This window comes from Lotus japonicus, chromosome 5 (genome assembly GCF_012489685.1).
Source record: "Lotus japonicus ecotype B-129 chromosome 5, LjGifu_v1.2".
Taxonomy (NCBI): domain Eukaryota; kingdom Viridiplantae; phylum Streptophyta; class Magnoliopsida; order Fabales; family Fabaceae; genus Lotus; species Lotus japonicus.
The window spans coordinates 19,844,410-19,869,020 of record NC_080045.1 but is presented as its reverse complement, the minus strand read 5'-3'; the positions used below and the strand labels follow the sequence as shown (position 1 = coordinate 19,869,020).

Sequence of the window (24,611 nt, the reverse complement as noted above, 5' to 3'; positions counted from 1 at the left end):
TCACAACTAACAAAGGACAAAGCACAATCACAAATCCTAAAACACTTGATCTCTCTCTATAGCTTCGATAGTCTTCAAGTTTTAGGTCTTCATCCTTTTATAGACTTCAGCAGCGGGGGCATGGGCTCTAGGGTCAGCATGGGCTGAAGTAACAGATTGCAGCAACAACAATTCAAAACGCAATCTTGATAGATCTTGTTACTTATTGCACAAGTAAGATAGAAACCAATCTTTTAACAAAGATTGTTTCAACAAATAACAACCCATAAATAAAACCCTTCTGGAATAGCTAATTGTTCTTCAAGTAACATGGAAATACATATCTTCAATTAATCTTCAAAGGGCCCACAACAGAAATTCAAGCTGAGGACTAATGCCCTAGCTTCACAGAATCAGATGCCACGACATCTGCTTCGACAATCGGTTGTTTTGACAAAATGCAAGACATTGTGCTTAATTTGCATTCAGTTGTGCCAGATGTGTCATTGTTGAGCCTTCTACTATAAAAGAAGCCAAAAAGACATTCATACATGCCCAAACTTTCTACAATATTTATAGAAATTCAAAAAAGTTCTTAGACTAGCAAAAAAGATAAAATATTCACCATGTGCATTCTTTCATCTTCTTCTTGTGTGGTAAGCAATATTTATCGTATGAGTTTCAAAATTTTATCAATATCATGCTTATTTAATGTTCCTGTATTTTACACGTGAGCATAAAAGAATATTCCTAAACGTCGTAGTTTCTAACGATGTCATTGTAATGCTATTTGTACAGGTTTTTATATCTAAATCAATGGCATCTTTATTACCAATACTAGTTTTACTATCAAGCACGGCATACTCAGCAAACCCAGGGTCCGAGAGTCCTATCAAGTCAGCTACTTTCATATCTGAAAAGTTTGAAGTCGGGCCTGGAATGATTAAAGATACAAATCTTGTAGATATTGAGTTCCCAAGGGGGCATATTGGAGTCAAGAGTTTTGATGCTGAACTAGTTGATGAAGAAGGGAATGCTGTACCTTTGCATGAAACATACCTCCATCATTTTTTCGTTTTAAAATACTTTGGAAAAAAGAATATTCCACGATACCCTTTGTTGGAGCATTTTAAGGGTGCTATTCCTGTAAGAAACGCAGGAACATGCAACGAGAATAGACTTTCATATTTTTGGGGTCATGGAGCTGAATCACGAGGAACACCGTCAAAACTTTTAGACCCATTTGCAGTGGAATCAGGTAACCCTGCATCTACTCCATCTGGATATGACGAGAAATGACTCATTAACATCATGGTCATTGATACACGTGGTGCAATAAATAAAGAATCTTGCACTGAATGCACATGTGACGCGTTCCACCTCCCAATAGATTTTTATAACAAGACAGGGGATTTTAATGGGAAACTACTCACCCCTGCTTATAAAGGAGGATTATTTTGTTGCCAAAATGGATTTCAATGCAAATTGAAAAAAGATTTTCAAGCGCCAACTAGAAAGCTTGCCCTAAGATACAAAATAACATGGGCTGATTGGAATGAATTCCAAGTTCCTGTTAAGTTTTATATACTTGATTCAACCGATCGAGTGACAAGAAATGGCTCACAAACAATCCATGATTGCCAGGTTAGTAGGTTCTTTAGCATATTGCGTTATATAGACTTTTAAATTTGAATAAACTTGTAACACATCACAATATTATTATTTTGTTGGGAACAAGTGGTTAAAAAGATCTCTCAATTGTTTTACAGGTTGATTATAGTATTCCAGCAACAAATGATGGTAGTAAGTATCATGTCATGAAAGCTGACATACCGATGGAAAGAGGAGGTTATCTCATCTATTGCACCGCTCATACGCATGCAGGTGTCGTTAACGCAACTCTATATGGACAGGTGATGTTTGTAATTTGTTATCATTTTCTTATCGCATTTATGATTAGTTGGTAAAATTAATTTGTGTTTAATATTTCGTTTACTTGATATGTTTCTAATATTACAATGCATTCTCGCTTCTAAATATTGTGTTCTTAATTAATTTTAGGATGGAAGAACATTATGCACTTCAACACCAAAATATGGAACGGGAATGGAACCGGGAAATGAGAAAGGTTTCAATGTTGGAATGTCTGTTACTTATCCAGAACACGGTTCAATCAAGATCACGGATGGTGAAACTTTAACTGTAGAATCAAGATACGAAAGCGGCTTTCGCACAGGAGTTATGGGGCAAATGTATATCTACTTAGCAGAAAAACTACACCAATGAACAATTAAACAAAAAAATAATACATATTTTGCTTAAGAGATTTTCTTTTGTTGTATATCAACGTGAATGTAATGTCAAAATAAATTATTCAAAAGAGATAAAATGATTGAAAACGTTCTTTCAATAGGTTTTCACTTGGTGCGGGCTACACTTGTGATGTACAACATATTGTGCTTGCTTGTATCTCATGTACAATTTGGTTTAGTGGATGTTAAATTGTCTTAAAGAATGATTTCCATTGTGTCTAATTTTGTGTGAATCTTTTAATTATGCTTATTATCTTATATCTAGGTTGCAGAGTTCATTGTAGATGTGCATTTTGTATTCAAAAATTTACTATAAAAAAATGAGCATAAAAAAATTATATCACAATAATTTGTTTATTATCATTAGTGATATGTTGAAAGATTTTTACCGAACCACTTTCGAATCCCTCAAGATTCAATTGTAGTATAGTAAAAGGATTTTATCGTCCTCAGGAAATTGAAAATACAAGGCCGTTCTCTAGTTGAATTACTTGAACAATGGATTAAAAGTTGTAAAGCAAACGCTAATTAAAAGGATTGTAAACAAGTTGAGAAAACGGTTGTGATCGAGGTTCATCAATTAACTTTGTCGTATTCTATGATTTCACGTACACACCATGATTTATGATTGATTTCATGACGCCATTTCTTAACTTCATCATAGTTTCCTCATGACAAAGATTTTCAAATTACTTTCCTGCCATCAATTCCTTGAATGAATTAGAAAGTAAGTAGTATTAAACTTAGGTATTCTTTGACCCTTAATATAACTCTATTCCTAGAACCGAAATTCAAGAGATGAGTTTACCTATTTCAGATTCAATAACAAAGTTTCCACTAAGCAATCAAATCAAAGATCAAGCTCTAGTTGATCAATCTAAAACTAGCAATAAGAGCAAGATAACTCACTAAAATCATCACATGAAACATGAATTCATATATGAGAATCAAGATGAATGCATAGAAATAAAAAGATTACATCCAATCCCAACACAAAAAGGATTTAGCTATCCATTTTCATGGAAGCTTTTAAGCTTACAAGAGTAGAAGAGAAGAAATGGATGATATGTGCCGTCGTCGGCGTGTTCCCAGCTTCACGGAAGGTAACAAATCTCCCAATCTCTCTATCCCTCTTTCTTTTCTTGACTTTTCTCCCCTCTTTTACGTTCTGCCCTGTACTTTCTCTATTTTTCATGACCCCCCTATTTCTCTACTTTTATTACATTTTTATATAATATAAATTTTGTAAGTGTTGTATTATAATAAACATTTATCTAATGTAGAAATCATTCATGGAAGGTAATTCTATTAACATTTATGCAGTGAAAAAATTTTATCCACAAAACTCAAATCCGGGACTTTCTACAAACGAATCAAGCACATTCAACCACTCAATTATAATATTCTATATTGGAAAAATAAATCAATAATTAGATAATTATAATAACATCATATTATAAATATGCATAAATTATTGGTGACTTGCACACCTTCAAACAAGGAAAACTATAGAATTCTGTAGCTGCACATGCATTGGTAATTCCCTTCTAACCTTAAAATTTGAATTGGGAACATCACCTATGACAAAAAAAAAATACATTCGCTCAAAGTGGTAGGGGGGATATCAACACTTTATGTTCCTTAATTACCAGGAAGTAAGTTCCCACTTATTTGAGCTTGAAAAAATGCGGAGATTTTGTAAATATATTCAACCAGAAGCTGAAACTTCTCTCAATTTATCAGACATCTCTCGCTCTTCCTTGACAAACTCTTCGAACAATTCACGATGTCTCTCTGTCATATTTCTGTAGAAAAATTTCAAAAACAAGAATTATACATTTGAAGCATCCATCACAAACTAAGCATGGCGTTTGAAAGAAGAGAGACAGCTCATAAATGGCACTGGAAAAATTTCATGTGACACTCTCGTTGGAATGCTGACGTTAAAATGAACATATTGATTCTCCATTGTGTATGAATTTTTCATCTTAATCCCCATTGAAAGAACAAACAAGGAATGAATAGTGAAAGAAATAAATTTACAGCTATTGAAAATACAAGCAGCAACATGTTAATGTATTCCAAATGTTTTTATTTTCCCACAATGCTTTCAATGAAGTAATAAGAACTCTCTAATTTCCCTATATCAGCTTGCTTACCTTTATTTTTCAAAACAACTTTTTGACCATGTTGGGTGCCTGGGCGAACTTAACCAAGCACAAGAATTATCATTTATACTTCCTCAGTTTATATGTAAAAAGAAATTCTAAGTTTGGCAATCACAATACACACATTCAGAACAACATCTCAAGTAAGAGTGGGTACTTGAATGCTTCCCCCAAAAATCGCATGATATGAACATTAAGAAAAACATAATTTTTTTAAGTATTTAGCTTAGTAGATGTTCCGTGCTAGAACATAGAGAGGGAAGGTAGTACCCAAAGTGTGAGGAAAGTGATGTGAATGCTTAGAGAGAGAAACTCTAACCGCTTAGAGAGAGAAAATATAACTGAATTTCAATGCTATTATTCCTCAAATGAGCTAAGAGTCCTTTACAATTGGTATTCCCCTACTATTTATAGAGGTGGAGTTGGGCTTTGGCGCCTCTAACCTATCCAGATGGGCCAGTTGGGCCTCGGGAAAGGAGGCCCAAGGTCATGGCGCGTCCCCCGCCTACGGTTAGGTCTCCTGGGCGAGGGACCCTGGGGTCTCGCCCAGTCCACAAGTCCACAAGACACCGAGCTCGAAGCATGAGAGCTAAGTGTGTCTTTAAGCAAGAAACAAGGCGAAAGCCCCAAGGATGCCGACTAAAACTTAAAAACTTAAAATCTAGTAGTGAAAAACGATGGCCAACATGGCCTGGTAAATAAAGCCTTTTGCAATTGGCACTTTGGACCTTCAGTTGCGCCCTCTTCTTCCGGGCGAACCCCGTCCACAGACAAGCTTGTGGTGACTGCTACTAGTCCGCCCGACTCGGTGTAGTTATGCACACGCCCTAAATCGCAACGTTTTGTCACGTGTTGCATCCTTTCCACACGCGACGCCTTGAAGCGACGCCAGGGTCAAAGAGTCCACAGAATCCCAACCGCTACCTTTGACACGTCCCTTCCAGTCACGTCACAACTTTGACAATTTGAATTTTAACCAATCGACAGCAACCGTTGCAGCTTTTCATTTAATGCGTCTTTCTCACTCCCCAGAATTTCGCAACTGCAATCATGTCATTTCCTGACGTCATGGGGCATAACCTCTCTTTCTCCTCTACATCCCTCGGTAACCGTCCAGAACTTCTTCCTACACATTCCCTTCTGCACGTCACTCCCCGTTTATAACAGCATTATCTTACTAACCCCTTTCGTTCCTTCACGATTACGAACCTTTTCTTCTTCACCCTTACGCGAACTTGTCAAGTGTCAAAATTACCTTTATTCCTCGCAATCCCTCTGCAATGACTCCAAAGCGCCAGACCAAATATTCCAAACGTAATGTCGTCGCTGCCACCCCTCTCCGGTGCGTTCCTCCTGTTTGCCCGCACCCTCCAGGAGGCGTTCCCCTTGAAGAAAAAGACGTCATTGCCTTCCGAACGAGGACTTGGAAATCTTTAAGTGCTCCCGCCGCGAGGGCTTTGGCTGCCGGGACAATTCCTAACCAACGGTCAAGTTTGGAAAAAGAATCGTCCATTTGGGAGATTTCCACAGAATCCGGCGGATTTTTCCATGAGAAACCTCTAGACAAGCTTATGTATGTCAGTGCTTGCTCATCCCTTGAACGCCCTTGGCTTCGACCCAAAGACGACTTCGTGGGTGCTCCTCACTTCTTTTACGTGTATGGGTATATGTTCACAAATTTGAAGATTAAATTTCCTTTTTCCCCTTTTATCTGCTCCGTTCTTCACAATATCAATGTGGCTCCTAGTCAACTTCATCCCAACAGTTGGGCCTTCCTCCGGTGTTTCGAAATTCTCTGCGACGCGATTCACCAGGAACCTGAACCTTCGACCTTCTTTTATTTCTATCGTGTATATGTCCAGCCCTCCCCGCAGCGCAGCTGGGTTTCCCTGGAAGCAAGGCCTGGTCGTCAATGCTTCAACCTTATTTGGCCTAGCATCACCGTCGATTTAGCCCGAAAATTCTTCAGGGTTGTGGTGTCCCACGAATATCCTGAGGTTTTCACACACAGAGATGGCACCGCTTGATTTCCTTTCTACTGGACTCAGGGCGCGCGCCAAATAATCGACCCGTCTGAGGACTTCCTCACTCCTGAGGACAAGGCTGTCATCGAATTTCTGGCCCGACTCGCCGTTTCAGACTGCTCTCGCGTGATTGGTAAATCTTCCTCTTCTACCCCTCTTATTCTCTCTTTCTATTTTCTACCAGCTTACCTTTTCCTTTTTTTATTTTTAGGACAAACCCACCGTGCCGATGAGGAGCTTCTGGCGGCCTTTGAGAAGAAAAATAACGTCTCCTTTCCCCCTCGAATAAATTTGAAAGGCGACAAGGCGTCTCTGTTGAAAATCCAGGCGAGCGGAAAATGGCCCCTTGGCGAGGAGGATCCTCGCCCTTCCCCGAAAAGGTTGAATTCGAGCGAGCCTTCAGGGACGATTCTCGCCCAACACGGTCTTGTTGACCGCTCACTTTCCCGTCCGATAGTTATCTTGTCGCCGCTTGGTCCGAACCTGACGTCTTCCGCCAATGCCCCTCCTCCACCTGCTCATACTTCCACCCCCTCCGCAGAGTCCGTGAGTCGGGGATTCCCGTACTCTTTAACTTTGACATCAGCCCAAATGGCGCGAATGGACGAAGTTGTCAAGCAGCATGGTTTGGATAATGTCTCTGAAGGGGCTGTGGCGGGAGTGCTCCACGCGTTCCATGCGCCCAGGATGCTGACGAATTACGATTCGAAGTGGCGCGCCTCCGCGCTCTCAATTCTCAACTTGCTGAGGATCGCGAAATGCTCGCCACTCGATCGCCAAGGAAAACTCCTTTTCCAAAGAGCTAGCCGAGCAGTCCGCTCGTGCTGAAGTTAGCTTAGAGTTTCGAGATAGGAGGATTTCTGAATTTGAGAAAACTCTTGCAGAGCTGCGGCAAGAGGCGCAGCTAGAATCGAGCGCGAAAGCAGACCAAATAGCTTTGACGGAGGCCGACCTTTGAAACCTTCGATCTGACCTGGCGAAGAAAGATGATCTTCTATCCTCAGCAAAGACTCAAGCCCATCTTGACGCGAAGGCCTTAGAAGAAAAATTGAGGTCAGAGGCTGTTGTTGCTGCCGTTTCTGAACGCGGCCGAGGCTTCTTCCTCGCCAAAGCCCAAGTCAAACATCTCCATCCTCTGATTGATCTCAGCCAGATGAGGGCATTCAAGAGGGTTACACCCACAGGATTGGTCGGGCCTGACGATCCCCCAGGCTTCGTTGCCGAGCGTTTCCTGACGGAAGAACACGTAGAGCTAACTCAAAATGTTTGGAGTCCTTAGATTATCTTTGTTATGTTTGTACCAAGGGTCTCCCTTTTTTTAAAAAAAATGAGAACCCCAAGTTTTTACTGCTTTTGCTATGAGTCTCAATTGTACGCCTCCCGCCGGGAGATAGACTATGCGGGACATTTCTCTTAAGGAATTTCAAACGTGTGCCCAAGTGCTTCTTTTCCACGTTCCCACGGTTTACTGTTGACCACCGGCCACGAACGCTCAAGCCTTTATTGCAAGTCGCTCCTTTTCTAAGAAAAACTCCTCGAGAAACTGCTCCATCAATAACTTCCGGAGACTGAACCGGGCTTATAAATAAGAACCAAAGCGCAACAATCTTCACATCTCATCTGCTTTCTAAAACATCAAGGAAATGAGATCCTACATTTCCTGTTTGGAAGAGCTCAGGAAGAAAGCTTTTGATGAAGACCTCTTCATCAATGTCAGGCATTTGGAAGATCCCAACGTCTACGACCTGACCAACAAACTGTTGGGAATGGATCTGAGTCCTGAGATGGACGCTATCCTCCGAGATTTTCTCTGCTTTGTGGAGGAAATTCAAGAGCTCTGCCGGCGGGAGCTGGATCTGCTAGAGGAGAAAAAAACGGTGGTAACAGCTCTGGAGACGGTGGAAGAAGGTCTTGAGAAGCAGGAGCTGAGCCGGAAACTCTGCAACTTAGAGTACAGGCAATACCAGTTGGAGCTTGAGAGGACAGAGCAGCGCAAAGAATGTAGGAAAATGAGGAGAGACCCTCCCTTTTAAATGTATTAAGTCAAGTATTTGAATAAAAGTTTTGTTTCCCGACTTGTTTTGACGTGCACTATTAGAATCATGCGAACAAACAAATAACCAAGATAGAAAATCGTAACGACGTAAACAGATAAATGAAGGAATAAATGAATAATTAAATGAGCGAAGGACAGTTAAGCGGGCGAGGCGGGCAGCCCGCTACTTATCTTCGCCTTTCGTTCTTCGCCGCTTAGCACGTGTTTTCAGTGCTAGTTTCCCAATTTTGTGTGAGTAATTTTCGAGAGTGTGCTACGCATAACTAGGACTTTCCCTCGGTATTTTACCGAGGCTTTCGTTCGCACCAATACTTCCTGTAAGAGCAGGTGCGACCCCTCCAACATTATTAGGTGGGGACTTACAGTTGCTGGGGGCCCAATGGCCATATGAGTTTACCCGAGACTTTTGGCCTAGTTAAAAGTGCTTCCCACGTTTCAGGAAGACTCGAATCGCCCGAATTTCGGGGAGGTTCTTTGGATAAGGAGCTTTATTCGCACACGCCGCCAACGGGTGGCGATGGGAAGCTCATCCGCACACGTCGCCTGTATGGGCTATGGTTAGCGCCGGACTTTCCGGAGTGATCCCCAGACATCAAGGTCGTGTTGGGATCGCCACCTTCAGGGAATTTTTCCCACCAGGCTGCCATCTCAGTTCGATAGTTAGGATTATTGCGAAGAATATCCTTTTGTATTTGATTTGTTTAAATTTTTACATCGAGGGATGCCTCGTTAAAAAACTCCGGTGTCGGAGAAAAAGAGTGTGAAATTCGTATGCACCTGGGACAGATGTTGTACACGATGTTGCACCAACGTGTACGAAAACAATACACAACACTTAGAGTTAAATGTTTTTCATTAACAACTAAACAGAAACATAAATAGAAGAACACAAGGGATTGTTAACCTAGTTCGGTGAACATCACCTACGTCTGGAGGATACCAATCCAGGAGTCAATTCACTATCAAATAATAGCTCTCAGGTCTCATGAAAGTCCCTCCTATACCTAAGTACTCCCCCTTAGTATAAAGCCTCTTTTATGTCTACCACTATTACACAAGTGAATCTAGCTTAGCCCTTCTCCTCTAAGCTATGAGAAAACTTTCTCTAACCCCTAATGACCACTGCCATAGTGATCAAGAATTGTTTATCAATAAACAAGGTTGATGAGATTACAACTCAACTAAACAAATCAACTCAGTACTTTGATGAACACGTAAGCACTAAGTTGGTACAAAACTCATAAGAAGGACTTACACAATAAACCCTAGGAATGAAAACAATACCCTCAAAATCCTTGCGCAGCTAGGGTTAGAAAACTTGAATAAATAGACATCCAGCGTAGAGACTTGGGCCTTGGATGGGCTTAAGGTCTTGAGTCCATAAAACAACTTCTGGAAAACAAATCTTCAGGGAATCATATCTTTCCAGAATCAAATCTGAACCAATTTAAAAATAGAACATATCTCTTATTTCAAACTTGGTTCATACGCTAACAACTTGTAACAACGTCAAGGTTAGCACACGTGATCATAACTGAATCCTTAAGCTTCAACAAAACGCACAGCTTCACTTAAGTCTTCTTGAACGCACAAACAACAACCAAACGTAACACAGAACCTTCAGCGTTTGATTGCACAATCTAGCAGAGATCACATGTTGCATCATATGGTCGCACAATAATGTGTTGAAACAAAATGCAGCCAATTTACACATCACAAACACAGGAACAACAATCTCCCCCTTTGGCAAATTTTGGCTAAAACACATTCAAGGGGTCTTCAATAAATTAGCTTTTCAGAAACGGAGTTCTTCACCATAAGAGGCTTCAATGCACATACACATTTACAACATAGCACATCGGAAAAGAGATTATCACTTTGCAGCACAAGCTTCTACATGGGGCTACCAGAAAATTAGCTAATTTAAACAATCAACATTGTAGATCTTCATACAAAATCTTCTTCAAGGTCTTCACAAAACACAAATAACTAATTCTCGCCCTTATTAGCACAATTTCACAAAGAATGCAAGTGAGAACATAAAGCAAAGTCTTGACAAGGGGACAACCATATTGAATTGAACAAAAGACAAAAAATTCTAAAAATCACTGGATGTTGAGACATCTGGTTCATCATCTGTATCAGAAACATCTCCTTATTGTTCATCAACTTTGCCTTTGCCCATAGTCAATTCCTTGATGAAGCGATCAACATTCCTCTTCCTTATAGTGCAGCTTGTGATAGTATCTTGAAGAGTTTTGGAGACCTCCATTAACTCAGCAAGAACTGTCTCAGTTGGCTTGGAAGAACTTGCACCAGCATTATGAGACTTAGCAGTCATGCCAGCAACATCAGGAACATGAGTCCCAATCAGCAACCTGTTGTCAATAGTCAAAGGACTAGCCTTCACACTAGGTGACTCATCAGCAGAGAGGATATCAGGATGTTGACTCAAAATAATCTTAGAGATCATACAAGGAAAACCAATAGGAAGCTTCAAGGCATAGGAATCAGCATGCCTCATGGTTTGATCAAAAACAAAAGTTCCAAAATCTATCTGGGCATGAGTGCCAATCAGATATATCAGCTTTGCAAGCAGAGAGGATACATTAGAAGCATGCTTGGTGGGTGCCCAATTTGCAGCCCCAATGGATTCAAAATGGCATATTTCACACTTAGATAAGAAGATGATAACAAACCTTTAGAGGGCCAGTGCGTGACTTGGCCAGCAGTGATTTCAGCAGCAATCTCATCCAATGAGATCTCCTCACCAACAACATCAGCAGAGCTTCTGCCCAAATAACTATTGACAACCAAGGGAGAAAAATGAATGCATTTATCTCTGACAAAGACTTTGTGAAACTCTGGACTTCCAGAGACATTGCAATCCACAGAGATGTTGACAATGAATTCCTTCACCATTTTGTCAAAACATCTTCCTAAACCAACCACTGTCTTCATCAACCCAGCTTCTTCAAGTAACTCCATCACATCTTGGCAAGCAAGAACCTCAGTAGCCAACTCCCTTTCCTGAGCAATCATACGCTTGTAAACATACTTCCACTTACCAACACTTTCTTCAGAGTGAAATGAGACATTATCCATAGGAGCAGCAGGTACATTCTCTGGAATTCTTTTTCCAGCTCTTCTTTTCTTTGCAGATGGAACAATGTCAGGAACATTTGGTTCCACATCAGACTCTTCAACATCTACATCAGCAGACAACTTCCTCTTCACACTCTTCTTCATAGGGGAGTCATCAATAACAATGACAGTCCTCTTTTTGTGCTTCTTACCAGAACCAGAAGCAGCTTTTTTGTGAGAGGCAGAAGATCTCGTGATATATTTTCTTGCTACCTGTTGAGTCTTCTTCCTTTCCAACTTCTTGATAAAAGATGAACCCACAACATTTACAAGTAATTCATTGATTCAGTTTCTTCATGCACTTCTTCCACAATTACTGCCTCCTCAGCAACAGGAGGAGTGACCATAGGGTCAGCCATTCTTTCTGACGACCCCACAGGAGTTTCCCTTGGAGGAGACTCTGGAACCACAGTGGGTTCCTTCACATAACTGATATGCACTTCATCAACAGGAAGAGGAACTTCCTCAGGTTGAGAACCACTTACATGTTCCTCGGCATTCGTGGATTGAGGATCAGGAATAGCAGTTTTTGGTGACGCGACATGAGGTTCCTCATCTGCATGTTGAGTGAATTTGATAGGGGTTTCAAGTACCTCAGCGATGATGCTAGCCACGAATACTTCCTCATTGATTAGGGCTGTGGGATTCTCTTCTGCTTTAGGAGTCACAACAACATTGGGGAAAGATTCTTCAACAACAAGAGTCTTCTTTCTCTTGGAATAGGTGATCTTGGTGCGCTTCTTCTTCTTCTTGCTTCCGGTTGCAAGATTTGCATGTTGCGATGATGCACCATCACCGCGGTTCTTGACAGAAACAGGGGTTTCGCAAGATTGCATGACCCTAGGGGATTTGGGTTTCTCAGATTTCAACCCCATTACCTTCACGCCATGAGCGTTGGTCTCTGGTGTGATCATCTTAAAAAAAACTGTTGAGAGAACATGAGACATGCCTGCTTGCAATTAGATACAAAAGACTTCCAATCATGCTTCTATAGAGACTTTGATCTACACTAATTCCTTTCTCATCTTTAGTGAGCTTGATGTGAGTAGCAGCAGGTGTTGTCTTGTGTCCAACCTTTTCAAGACCAAATTTCTTGACAATACTCTTTGCATACTTGCTTTGGGATATGAATAGAGTATTTTCCATCTGTTTAACTTGCAAACCAAGAAAGTAGGTCAGTTCTCCAACAAGACTCATTTCAAACTCAGACTTCATCTGTTCAACAAATTGATACACCATTTGGTTCGACATTCCACCAAAAACTATGTCATCTACATAAATTTGAGCCACCATTAGATCCTTTCCATTCTTCTTCACAAAGAGAGTCTTGTCAATTCCTCCTTTGTGATAACCATTGTTGATCAGGAACTCAGTCAATCTTTCATACTAAGCACTTGGAGCTTGTTTCAACCCATAGAGAGCCTTCTTAAGTCTGTAGACATGATCAGGATAGCTAGGATCCACAAAGCCTTTGAGTTGTTCTACATAGACTTCCTCATTTAAGTATCCATTTAAAAAGGCACTTTTCACATCCATCTGGAATAGTCTGAATTTCAACAAGCATGCTACTCCAAGTAGTAACCTGATGGATTCTAAACGCGCAACAGGAGCGAAGGTTTCATCAAAATCAATACCTTCAATTTGAGAGTAACCTTGAGCTATCAGTCTTGATTTATTTCTAGTTATTGTGCCACTTTCATCAGACTTATTTCTGAAGATCCATTTGGTTCCTACTACATTCACATTTTCAGGTCTAGGGACAAGTTCCCACACTTCATTCCTTCTGAATTGTCCCAGTTCTTCTTGCATAGATTGAATCCAGAATTCATCTGTGAGAGCCTCTTTTACATTCTTTGGTTCTAGTTTGGAAATGAAACAAGAATCAGAAATGAGTTCCCTTGATCTGTTTACTACACCTTCATCAAGTCTTCCTATAACATTTTCAATTGGGTGTATCTTTTGAACTCTGGTAGAAGGCCCTTTTGAAATAGTAGCAGGTTCTTCAGTGTTGTTAACTGATTCCTTGGGCAATGTAATGTCCGGCACATCTGGAGTGACATCTGCAGTGATACTTGGAGTGTCTACTGTGTCATCTTCAATTTCCTCTCTCTTGATAGGAGTGTCATCAACAATTACATTTGCAGATTCCATCATGATCTTTGTACGATTGTTCAAGACTCTGTAAGCTCTGGTGTTCAATCAGTAACCCAAGAAGATCCCTTCTTCACTCTTAGGGTCCATCTTTCTTCTATATTCACGATCTGCCAATATATAGCACTTACTGCCAAATACATGAAAATATTTTACAGTGGGTTTCTTACCTTTCCATAACTCATACAGAGTAGAAGTGCTTCCCTTGCGAATGGTGACTCGATTGTGAATGTAGCAAGCAGTGCTCATAGCCTCACCCCAAAAATGATATGGTAGACTTTTGGCATGTAACATGACTCTGGTTGATTCCTGTAAGGTTCTGTTCTTCCTTTCAACCACCCCATTTTGCTGTGGAGTAATAGGATCAGAGAATTCATGTTTGATTCCTTCTGCAACACAAAATTCAAGGAATTGTCCATTTTCAAATTCTTTACCATGATCACTTCTGATTTTTATGATGTCACTTCCTTTTTCTCTTTGAACACGAAGACAGATATCTTTGAACACTTCAAAAGTTTCAGATTTTTCTCTAATGAAGTTAACCCATGTGAACCTTGAGAAGTCATCAACGCAAACAAAAACATACTTCTTTCCTCCTAAACTTTCAACCTGCATAAGTCCCATCAGGTCCATATGAAGAAGTTCAAGAGCTTTGGAAGTTGTCAGATGTTGAACCGGATGCTGCGACATGCGAACTTGTTTTCCAATTTGGCATTCTCCACAAACTTTTCCTTCCTGAATCTTGAGTTTGGGCATCCCTCTAATTGCATCTTCAGTAATTATCTTCTTCATACTTTTCAGATTCAGATGACGTAGTTTTTGATGCCACAATTTAACTTCATCTTCTTTAGTTACAAGACATCTTGACACTAGAGATTTTTTCTGATCTGTCCACATATAGCAATTGTCCTTTGATCTTTCTCCTCTCATAACCACATCCCTATTTTTATTTTTGACCACACACTCTGAGTCACAGAATACCACTTTCAGAACTTGATCACACAGTTGACTAATACTGATTAGGTTAGCAGTCAATCCTTCCACTAATAACACCTTTTCAAGTTTTGGAGATCCTGAATCAACAAGCTTACCAACCCCTTTGATTCTCCCTTTTGCTCCATCTCCAAAAGTGACAGCTTTTAGAGTGTGGTTCCATGTCTTCAAGATAGCTTTTCACACCTGTCATATGCTTGGAACACCCACTATCAAAGTACCAATCTTCCCTTGATGATGCACGAAGAGATGTGTATGCAATGAGTGCTTTAGTATCAACTCTTGGCTTCCACTTTCTCTTAACTGAAGTATACTTCTTCTTGGCATTTGGTTGAGCTTGGAATTGCGGATATCCATAAAGCTTGAAACAATAGGGTCTTATGTGTCCAAATCTTCCACAGTAATGACACCTCCAACTGGAGTTCTGATAATTTCTCATCTGAGGATAATTGTGAGGATTGTGTTGATAAACATATGGTATTTGATTACGTACCTTGGTAACCGGTTGTTGAACCATCTGGCTAGGTATTCGAAAAGAAGACTTTTCTTCAGCAGGAACAAACTTGATATTTGTTGATTTCTCTTTAGTATCTTTTGAGTCAGCTTCCTTGTTATATCCCAGCCTTTCCATGTCTTTGGAAGTTCTTTCTAGAATGAAATCCAATACGTCAGATCTTTTGTTGAGCATTCTAACAGATTTTACCATATCTTCAACACGGGATTTTAGTATGGATACTTCCTCCTGCAGATTGGTGTTAAAGTCTTGAAGGTTTTCTTTCTCTTTCTCTAGATTCTTGACTTTCACCTCCAGCTTTCTCCCATAGTCACATGCATCTTCCCATTGCTTAAGTAAAAGTTTGTATGCTTCTGCCAGCTCTTCATCAGATAATTCCAGATCACTAGCTTCATCTCCTGAATCATACTTGACAGTGAAAGACTTGACTTGGTTGGCTTTTTCGTCCTCAATCTCATCATCAGACTCCTCATCAGACCATGTAGTGATCATCCCTTTCTTTTGTTTCTTCAGATAAGTAGGACATTCTGACCTGATATGACCAAAGCCTTCACATTCATGACATTGAACTCCTCGTGTTTTGTTTTGACTCTCTTCATCTTTGCCCCGATGCTGAAAGTTCTGTCCTTTGGCGTTGTCAGACCGCTTGTCCTGCACATTTGGCTTTGACCTTTTATCTAACCTTTTTAGAACCTTATTGAACTTCTTGGCTAAAAGAGCTATCGCATCAGAAACAGATTCACCATTTTCATTCTCAGATAAGTCATCATCTGCTTCAGTGTTTGAGACAAAAGCTATATTCTTGTGCTTCTTGTCAGGCTTATCATCTTGCGACAGTTCAAATGTCATAAGAGATCCAATAAGTTCATCTACCTTCAGAGTGCTTATATCTTGAGCTTCCTCTATTGCAGTTACCTTCATTTGAAACCTCTTAGGTAGTGACCTCAGAATTTTTCTCACAAGCTTCTCCTCAGACATTTTTTCACCTAGAGCAAAAGAAGAATTTGCCATATCACGCAGCTTCATGTGAAAATCAGTGATAGTTTCATCTTCCTTCATCTTCAGGTTTTCAAATTGAGTAGTTCATATTTGAAGCCTTGACATTCTGACTCTGGATGTACCCTCAAGAGCAGTCTTGAGAATATCCCATGCCTCTTTAGCCACAATACATGTGTTAATCAATCTGAACATGTTCTTATCCACACCATTGAATATAGCATTTAGAGCTTTGTGATTTCCCAGAGCTTCTTCATCTTCATCCTTGTTCCAGTCCTCCTCAGGTTTCAATTTTCCACCCTCAGTTGATGTTTCCTCTTCCTTGGGTGTTACCACAGGATTCTTCCACCCTTTGACAATTGCTTTCCATGTCTTGCTGTCGATGGACTTGAGAAACGCTGTCATACGTTCCTTCCAGTATTCATAGTTTGTGCCATCCAAAATAGGTGGTCTATGCACTGAGCCACCTTCCTTAGAGTTGTCCATTGGAAAAAAATTAGTTCTCCCTAGAGCTCACCCAACCAGAACAGGGGGTGCCTGCTCTGATATCAATTGAAATTCGTATGCACCTGGAACAGATGTTGTACACGATGTTGCACCAACGTGTACGACAACAATACACAACAATCAGAGTTAAATGTTTTTCGTTAACAACTAAACAGAAACATAAATAGAAGAACACAAGGGATTGTTAACCCAGTTCGGTGAACATCACCTACGTCTGGATGATACCAATCCAGGAGTCAATTCACTATCAAATAATAGCTCTCAGGTCTCATGAAAGTCCCTCCTATACCTAAGTACTCCCCCTTAGTATAGAGCCTATTTTATGTCTACCACTATTACCCAAGTGAATCTAGCTTAGCTCTTCTCCTCTAAGCTATGAAAAAACTTTCTCTAACCCCTAATGACCACTGCCACAGCGATCAAGAATTGTTTATCAATAAACAAGGTTGATGAGATTACAACTCAACTAAACAAATCAACTCAGTACTTTGATGAACACGAAAGCACTAAGTTGGTACAATACTCACAAGAAGGACTCACACAATAAACCCTAGGAATGAAAACAACACCCTCAAAATCCTTGCGCAGCTAGGGTTACAAAACTTGAATAAATAGACATCCAGCGTAGAGACTTGGGCCTTGGATGGGCTTAATGTCTTGAGTACATAACACAGCTTCTGGAAAACAAATCTTCACGGAATCATATCTTTCCATAATCAAATCTGAACCAATTTAAAAACAGAACATATCTCTTATTTCAAACTTGGTTCATACGCTAACAACTTGTAACAACCTCAAGGTTAGCACACGTGATCATAACTGAATCCTTAAGCTTCAACAAAACGTACAACTTCACTTAAGTCTTCTTAACCGCACAAACAACAACCAAACGTAACACAGAACCTTCAGCGTTTGTTTGCACAATCTAGCAGAGACCACATGTTGCATCATCTGGTCGCACAATAATGTGTTGAAACAAAATGCAGCCTATTTACACATCACAAATACAGGAACAACAGAGTGCATCTTTATTTTGGTCCTTGCTTTTTGGTCTCCTTTTCAATCAAAGTATTACTCCCAGCATCCTGTCTTCCTCGCCTTCTTTGCCTTCTTCGTCGTGGCGAGGGATCTGTCCCTGTCCTTCCTCGCGATTGGCGGGCCGAGCTGACTTCGTTGGTCTTCTGTCCTCATCCCTTTGTTGCTCGGCCTCCCTCTTGTTACCCCTTCCTTCTGCTCTTTTCTTTCCTTCCTTTCCGGTCTGACGATGAGTTTCTCCCTTTCCTGCCTTCTGAGGGGGCCAAGCACATGTAGGCGGCTCCCCACAAACAGTTCCTCTTTTCCCCCATTTTAAGAGGTCAATGTTATCTTCTACTAGTTCACTCAAGCGTTGTTCTTGTTCCTTGGTGAGTCTAGGCTCGATTGCCAGTATTCCTCTACTGGTTGTGTTCATGTCCTAGTCCTCGTCATACCACTCATCATCTTTTTGAGCGTAGAGCTTGCCTTCTCTTATCCTACGGGATTCTTCGCCCTGATTCCTCCCTTTCCTTTCGTCGCCGTCGCTCTGGCTCTATGCTCCCAAACGCTCTTGTTCGCCTTCACCGCCTTCAGACGTCCCAATCTCGTGGCACCTGTGCCCGTCGCCAGCTCCTTTTCTGCCATACAGGTTGAGGTAATGGCTATGGCACTTCCTCGCCCCCTTTTGGTCTACTGCCAGTTTCCCTATCCTTCCACAAAGTAGGGGATACTTTAGCGCAAGGTGGGCCGTAGATATCACTGCATGGAGGCGATTTAAGGTACCTCGCCCTATGATGACGTTATAAGCTGTCGCGACTTGTAGGACCAGATATTTTATCCTCAAGAGCTCGGCATCCTCGCCCAGTCCAAAAACTGTATCCAACTCTACGTAGCCACGTACCTGAACTTGCTTCCCGGAGAAACCTACCAAACTTCCCACGTATGGCTTTAAATCCTTGTCCGTCAGCCCCATCTGTCTGAATGCATCCTCATAGATTATATCCGCCGAGCTGCCCTGGTCTAAAAGCACCCTCTGTACATTGAAACCCTTTATTATTACCATTAGTACTACCGGATCATCTGTATGGGCCTTGATTCTCTCGAAATCCGCGGTCGATATCACTATGTCTGGATGTGGGCACCCAAATGGTCCCGGATACACTTGTACCGATGCCGTCGCCCCCACTGTCTCCCGTCCTGCCGCTGATACGTCGTTGCAAACTTCGAAACCTCCAGCGATTGTGTTCGTTGCCCTAACCGTTCCTCCGCCCTCGCCGCTATCAGCTTCTTCAAATTCCTTCCCCTTCGCCTCTTGCAGCCGTTTCGCCCTGATCAGCTGCCTGATTCGACCCTTTAGCATGAAACAGTCGGTGGTGTTATGGCCCTCTAAGTTGTGGTACTCACACCACCTCAGCGGATTCCTCGCCTCGCTTCTGGGGTCCTTTCTGCGCTCGCCGACTCTGTTCATGTTCTCAATTTCCGCCTCGAGAAGTAACTTTGCTAACTCCTTGTTTGAGCATCCCTGCGACCTCATTCGCTGGCTTACCTTCGCTTCTCGGCGAGGGCACCAATGCTTTCTATCCCTCATTTTCGGGCGGAGTAGTTGTCCCTTATTCTTCTTTACGAACCGGCCAGCTTCCCCAAACCTCTGCTCGCGACTTGCTTCCTTGTATTGTATCCTTTTCCTTGCCAACGACACCTTTGCCGCTCGCTCGCCCTTCCTTTTGTGCGCTTCAAGTTCCTCTTTTAAGATGTAGTCCTGCGCTCGGGCACGGACTTCCACCATTGAGCATGCCAGCTCCCTACTCAACTCGCAATAAAATTCTCCCCAGGACAAACCACATTTGAAAGCGCACACCCATAGCGTGGCTGCAATTCCTCGAACATCGCAGATATGGCACTGTATCGTTTCACATATTGCTTCAAGGTTTCACGTTCCTCCTGCCGAATATCAAACAGATCCTCGATCGTCCTCGCAGAGAAATGGTCAAGGAATTTTGATGAGAAATCGCGGAATTTAGCTATGGATCCAGGAGACAGATTCGTGAACCATTCCTTTGCCGCGCCTCGAAACGTTGACGGAAGCATCCTGCATTTCACAGCATCGGAAACCGCGTACTTCGCCATCTTCGCGTCAAAACGAGACAGATGATCCTTTGGACTGGTTTGTCTGTCATACGCCTCCAACACGAGGTTCGTCATGCCGTCCGGTACAGTCACCTCTCGTTCTGCCGCCGAGAAAGGCTTGGTTCCGGCTGTAGCCGCAGCTTCCTCCTCCTCTTGATTCCACTGTCGGAGGTGATAGTACCTCAACTGCTCCTGTAAACACTCATTTTGCATCTTCAAGTCGCCACTTAACCTTAACGCTCGACGTGCTTCAGCACGACGATGTCTATCCAACCTCGCGGTGCGCGGGGAAGAAATGTAACTTCGTTCTGGTTCCTTGCCACGTCGTCGGCGAGATGGCTCCATCAGGCTCTGTTGACGAACCGAAATTCAACCACAAGCCTCTGAATCGCACCAATTTTCACAGAAACTTGAACTTCTCAAAATCAAATTGCGAATCGCGGGGGAACCAAATCATGATCCATCAAGAAAAACTGGAGAGAAATCGCAAGAGGAACGAGCTTCACTCAACCGAATCACGATCCACGTAGTCCGAGAATAAAAATCTACCGATCCCCACAGACGGCGCCAAATGTTCTGTGCTAGAACATAGAGAGCAAAGGTAGTACCCAAAGTGTGAGGAAAGTGATGTGAATGCTTAGAGAGAGAAACTCTAACCGCTTAGAGAGAGAAAATATAACTGAATTTCAATGCTATTATTCCTCAAATGAGCTAAGAGTCCTTTACAATTGGTATTCCCCTCCTATTTATAGAGGTGGAGTTGGGTTTTGGCGCCTCTAACCTATCCAGATGGGCCAGTTGGGCCTCGGGAAAGGAGGCCTAAGGTCATGGCGCGTCCCCCGCCCAGGGTCAGGTCTCCTGGGCGAGGGACCCTAGGGTCTCGCCCAGTCCAGTAGATTATAACTAAAAGTCTAAAATCACTATCACATTTTGAAATTACTTAGTTATACATAATTTTATTTGGACAAATTAACCTAATTAATGACTTAGAATTATTTATTTACCTTCTAAAGTTAAAAGGCGTACTTTAGATTTGTCAAACCCTCAACGAATATCTAGAAATAACAAAGTGTAAGAATAAAAACATGTAAAAAAAAAAAAGACAATTATTTCCTATCGATCGATTTTTCTTTAAACTCACATAATTAACATAAATTTTGTACACCATTAAATAGAAATATAGGTGTACCAAGATGTAATTTTATTACATTCTCTTATCTTAAACATTTCGTATAGACCTAATTTTAATAAAACCGCATAACGATCTGTAAATTCATCATCTTATGGTAATTAAACCGTACAGGTAAAAATAGGAATTGAAACATTGTGCTTAATTGGCATTCAGTTGTGCCAGATGTGTCATTGTTGAGCCTTCTACTATAAAAGAAGCCAAAAAGACATTCATACATGCCCAAACTTTCTACAATATTTATAGAAATTCAAAAAAGTTCTTAGACTAGCAAAAAAGATAAAATATTCACCATGTGCATTCTTTCATCTTCTTCTTGTGTGGTAAGCAATATTTATCGTATGAGTTCCAAAATTTTATCAATATCATGCTTATTTAATGTTCCTATATTTTACACGTGAGCATAAAAGAATATTCCTAAACGTCGTAGTTTCTAACGATGTCTTTGTAATGCTATTTGTACAAGTTTTTATATCTAAATCAATGGCATCTTTATTACCAATACTAGTTTTACTATCAAGCACGGCATACTCAACAAACCCAGGGTCCGAGAGTCCTATCAAGTCAGCTACTTTCATATCTGAAAAGTTTGAAGTCGGGCCTGGAATGATTAAAGATACAAATCTTGTAGATATTGAGTTCCCAAGGGGGCATATTGGAGTCAAGAGTTTTGATGCTGAACTAGTTGATGAAGAAGGGAATGCTGTACCTTTGCATGAAACATACCTCCATCATTTTTTCGTTTTAAAATACTTTGGAAAAAAGAATATTCCACGATACCCTTTGTTGGAGCATTTTAAGGGTGCTATTTCTGTAAGAAACGCATGAACATTCAAGGAGAATAGACTTTCATATTTTTGGGGTCATGGAGCTGAATCACGAGGAACACCTTCAAAACTTTTAGACCCATTTGCAGTGGAATCAGGTAACCCTGCATCTACTCCATCTGGATATGACGAGAAATGGCTCATTAACATCATGGTCATTGATACACGCGGTGCAATAAATAAAGAATCTTGCACTGAATGCACATGTGACGCGTTCCACCTCCCGAAAGATTTTTATAACAAGACAAGGGATTTTAATGGGAAACTACTCACCCCTGCTTATAAAGGAGGATTATTTTGTTGCCAAAATGGATTTCAATGCAAATTGAAAAAAGATTTTCAAGCGCCGACTAGAAAGCTTGCCCTAAGATACAAAATAACATGGGCTGATTGGAATGAATTCCAATTCCTGTTAAGTTTTATATACTTGATTCAACCGATCGAGTGACAAGAAATGGCTCACAAACAATCCATGATTGCCAGGTTAGTAGGTTCTTTAGCATATTGCGTTATATAGACTTTTAAATTTGAATAAACTTGTAACACATCACAATATTATTATTTTGTTGGGAACAAGTGGTTAAAAAGATCTCTCAATTGTTTTACAGGTTGATTATAGTATTCCAGCAACAAATGATGGTAGTAAGTATCATGTCATGAAAGCTGACATACCGATGGAAAGAGGAGGTTATCTCATCTATTGCATCACTCATACGCATGCAGGTGTTGTTAACGCAACTCTATATGGACAGGTGATGTTTGTAATTTGTTAACATTTTCTTATCGCTTTTATGATTAGTTGGTAAAATTAATTTGTGTTTAATATTTCGTTTACTTGATATGTTTCTCAAATGAAATTTTTTCTTTTTTATATTGAATAACACTGTATAAAATCTAATATTACAATGCATTCTCGCTTCTAAATATTGTGTTTTTAATTAATTTTAGGATGGAAGAACATTATGCACTTCAACACCAAAATATGGAACAGGAATGGAACCGGGAAATGAGAAAGGTTTCAATGTTGGAATGTCTGTTACTTATCCAGAACACGGTTCAATCAAGATCACGGATGGTGAAACTTTAACTGTAGAATCAAGATACGAAAGCGGCTTTCGCACAGGAGTTATGGGGCAAATGTATATCTACTTAGCAGAAAAACTACACCAATGAACAATTAAACAAAAAAATAATACATATTTTGCTTAAGAGATATTCTTTTGTTGTATATCAACGTGAATGTAATGTCAAAATAAATTATTCAAAAGAGATAAAATGATTGAAAACGTTCTTTCAATACGTTTCCACTTGGTGCGGGCTACACTTGTGATGTACAACATATTGTGCTTGCTTGTATCTCATGTACAATTTGGTTTAGTGGATGTTAAATTGTCTTAAAGAATGATTTCCATTGTGTCTAATTTTGTGTGAATCTTTTAATTATGCTTATTATCTTATATCTAGGTTGCAGAGTTCATTGTAGATGTGCATTTTGTATTCAAAAATTTACTATAAAAAAATGAGCATCAAAAAATTATATCGCAATAATTTTTTTATTATCATTAGTGAGATGTTGAAAGATTTTTACCGAACCACTTTCAAATCCCTCAAGATTCAATTGTAATATAGTAAAATGATTTTATCGTCCTCAGGAAATTGAAAATACAACGCCGTTCTCTAGTTGAGTTACTTGAACAATGGATTAAAAGTTGATTGATGGTTGTTTTGATTACCAATCAATAGCACATGAAAAGGTAAAGCAAACGCTAACTAAAAGTATTGTCAACAAGTTGAGAAAACGGTTGTGATCGAGGTTCATCAATTAACTTTGTCGTATTCTATGATTTCACGTACACACCATGATTTATGATTGATTTCATCACATTATTTCTTAACTTCATCATAGTTTCCTCATGACAAAGATTTTCAAATTACTTTCCTGCCATCAATTCCTTGAATGAATTAGAAAGTAAGTAGTATTAAACTTAGGTGTTCTTTGACCCTTAAAATAACTCTATTCCTAGAACCTAAATTCAAGAGATGAGTTTACCTATTTCAGATTCAATAACTAAGTTTCCACTAAGAAATCAAATCAAAGATCAAGCTCTAGTTGATCAATCTAAAACTAGCAATAAGAGCAAGATAACTCACTGAAATCATCACATGAAACATGAATTCATATATGAGAATCAAGATGAATACATAGAAATAAAAAGATTACATCCAATCCCAACACAAAAAGGATTTAGCTATCCATTTTCATGGAAGCTTTTAAGCTTACAAGAGTAGAAGAGAAGAAATGGATGATATGTGCCGTCGTCGGCGTATTCCCAGCTCCACGGAAGGTAACAAATCTCCCAATCTCTCTATCCCTCTTTCTTTCCTTGACTTTTCTCCCCTCTTTTACGTTCTGCCATGTACTTTCTCTATTTTTCATGACCCCCCTCTATTTCTCTACTTTTATTACATTTTTATATAATATAAATTTTGTAAGTGTTGTATTATAATAAACATTTATCTAATGTAGAAATCATTCATGGAAGGTAATTCTATTAACATTTATGCGGTGAAAACTTTTTATCCAAAAAACTCAAATCCTGGACTTTCTAC

The 24,611-nt window shown here is 40.3% G+C and overlaps 1 pseudogene; it reads left to right on the top strand.

Moving 5' to 3' along the window:
* The first annotated feature begins 795 nt into the window (after positions 1-795).
* Positions 796-23,088, top strand: LOC130719264 (uncharacterized; annotated as a pseudogene).
* Positions 23,089-24,611: the final 1,523 nt, after the last annotated feature.